Here is a 3028-nt window from a genome sequence, read left to right as displayed (position 1 = left end):
TTTTCAATGGCCCACCCGTCGACACACCAGAGAATTTATCAGCCAGATGCAAAATCCGGGGGATTCTCTTGCTGCATTCAAAACCGGTAAAAAGAGAGATAATTTTTATAGGTGAGTGGTGTTTGGTATGTTTACAATGAAATCAGGGACTCGGAGAATTTTAAATTCTGTCGTCGGGGTGATAAGGAGAGATTTATTGTTATTGAGATTTTTTTACACAAAAAGCTTCTCATTGTCATTTGTTGTTTTTGAATTTTCAAGAGTCTTAAAAAATTCTGATTTACAAATTGAGGGAACGTTTTTGTCGTTTGTTACGTTTTCACGACACGTGTTAGGATTTTGCGTTATGGCTGATGCTTAAACAGGGAACGTTTTTACGTTAGTCGTAATGGTTGTAAATTTTCTGGTTATTACCGAGCTAATTGCCGAGTGTCTGGCTTGGAATCACCTTAAAAATATGCAATCTCAGAAATTAAGAGATTTCCGCAAACTTTTGTGGAGGCGATAAGGAGAGAATTCATTTCAATCGTCATTTTTTCACAAAAAATTTTTCATTTTTCTTTTTCACACTTTCATAAATTTTTAGAAGTTTTTAGAATTTTTAGAACGTTTTTGCGTCACATGTTGCGGTATTGCGTCACTGTTGACCCTCATACATGTAACACTTTTGTAAATTTGACGGAAATTACACATTTTTTCCGGGAGATATTCAAAATTGGGAATTATTGTCTGGTTTCGAATGGTCAATCTGGTTTCGAATTATCTTGAAAAGGTACAATGTGAGCGACTGAGAAATTGGTAAAAACTATTGTGGAGGCAATAAGAAGAGATTTATCTAAATCGAGATTTTTTCACACAAAAAATTTCTCATTTTCCTTGTTTCTCACTTTCATAAATTTTTAGAAGTGTAACGTTTTTGCGTCACGTGTTACGAGTTTTCGTCACTGTTGTCTCTCAAACATGTAACATAACGTTTTTACATCGCACATAATGTTTAGAAATTTGACGACAACTGCACATTTTTTTCTTGAGTAAATTCAAAATCGTGAATTATAGTCTTACTGCCGGCTGTATGAGTTCAAATCATTTTGTAGTTATGCAATCTTGAAGATTTCCAAAAAATTTTGGCGAGACGATAAGGACAAATTTATTTTAATCGAAATTGTTTTCACATTTAAAAAATCTCTTATTGTTTTCTCACTTTCATCAATTTCTTATAAGTATAACGTTTCACGTCACGCGCTACTATTTGACGTCACACCTATCCCTCAAATGCGTAACGTTTTTATGTCACATATAAGATTTGGTGACAAACTTGGGCAATTTTTCTTTGGCTGAATTAAAAATAGTGAATCAGCTTGTGAAATACTTGTTGCGAAATTTTCAGCATTTAATTGTACAAGTTGAAATAATGATAGGGTCATGCAATAATGCAATTATACATTAAAAATCACTGTTTCAGAGGGATGTAATGAAATAGCCCTCCGCATTGCATTAAAATGGAAAAAAAATTTCGCTCGAACAGGGACTTGAACCCTGGACCCTCAGATTAAAAGTCTGATGCTCTACCGACTGAGCTATTCGAGCATTATATGGCTTTCGGGCACCCCCGCTGGTTCCACCGCATTCTTCTATCCGATCGTTTCAAATATGATCTCAGGAGGGACGAGTATTAATTAGTCTAACCCTTGTCACTAGTAAATAATTCTTCGTTTAATTTCATACCCTCTCAATATCAAGGGGACTTTCGGTTGATAAAAATAGTCATCCAGTAACTCTTGATATACCATGCGGTACCAAAAGAAGTAATAAAAAATTTTTGGACCATTTTGCCCCGTATGACGAGGAAAAACATCCGTTAGATTCCACAGAATTGAACGAGATTTTTTTTCGATTCCCTCAAATAGATGGGAAATAGTATATTACGTCATCAGGCGATAAAATTATTATCTTACGAATATGACTTCTCGCCTTCGGCTTGGATTATAATCGCATGAGTCAGATAATACTTCTATCGTCGAGCGATATACAATATTTTATGTGATTGGGCCCGAAAACTTCGATCTAGTTTATTCGTTTGAATTTTTCGTGTCAAATTCCGGTAATTTTTATCGCGTTCAAGTTCCACTGAAATTTCAGGAAATCGTGTCATTGAAAAATCAAATATTCCATTGATTTTCTGTTGAAATGATCTGGAAATCAATAAAATACTAGATTTTTCAGTTCAATTATTCTGCACTCATAGAAAGGATTAGTTATTCTTAACGAATGGATTTGGTTGGAGACGAGGGTCTATCCCGTGTGGAAATTCAAGCGGAGATGCGGCTGAAACAACGCTCCAGCGCTCGAACCAACCGCTCAGCCCTGGCTTAAGTGTATAGCAAGCGGGGATTGAGCGGAGAGATTTCTACACGGATATTCGGTTTCACCAAACGTTCATTCGTTAATAGTTAACAAATGCATATTTGAGAAGGCTTGTTTGACTCGATTTTCACCTTTCAAGTGAACCATTCGTTAACTATTCTATTCATTTAGTCATATTTAACTCTACCATTCGTTAATAGTTATCGAAACTCATTTGAAATAAATGAATCAGTCTATCAGTGTATGAAAATTTAGAAATATCAGGAAAATTTAGGGAAAAATTGAAAATTAATGTCGTTTTGTTTCTAAATATTCATGTTCCACTGAAAATTCAATCAAGTTGTGAAATTTCAATCTCACTTCCACTGGAAACTCATGAATTTCCGTGAATTCTACTTACAACTTGAAAATTTAAAACCATTTTTCCCCTAAACTCGATTCAATGTCACTCCCATGAGATTTACTATATCTTCTCTGAGATTTCATAAAATTTCTAACAGTGTATAAGCATCTGTGAAGCACTGCTTTACGGTCGGAATGTACAAAAAAATTATTTTCGCCACGGCGGGCGGAAAGGGCAGATTTTCCTCCCGCTTCGCGCCCTTTCCGCCTACGCCGTGACAAAAAATAACGTTCTCACCACGGGAGGTAAAATAAACGACCC

At 35.5% G+C, this 3028-nt stretch overlaps 1 non-coding gene across 1 annotated transcript; it reads right to left on the bottom strand.

Moving 5' to 3' along the window:
* Positions 1-1514: 1514 nt before the first annotated feature.
* Positions 1515-1587, bottom strand: Trnak-uuu. Its single transcript has one exon. It is a non-coding gene; the product is annotated as a tRNA-Lys (tRNA).
* Positions 1588-3028: the final 1441 nt, after the last annotated feature.

The sequence above is a fragment of the Diachasma alloeum genome, unplaced genomic scaffold (genome assembly GCF_001412515.2).
Source record: "Diachasma alloeum isolate Michigan unplaced genomic scaffold, Dall2.0 Dall_scaffold_00270, whole genome shotgun sequence".
In the NCBI taxonomy this organism is placed as follows: Eukaryota; Metazoa; Arthropoda; class Insecta; order Hymenoptera; family Braconidae; genus Diachasma; species Diachasma alloeum.
The sequence above is the reverse complement of the archived record's forward strand: the minus strand, read 5'-3'. Positions and strand labels throughout refer to the sequence as shown.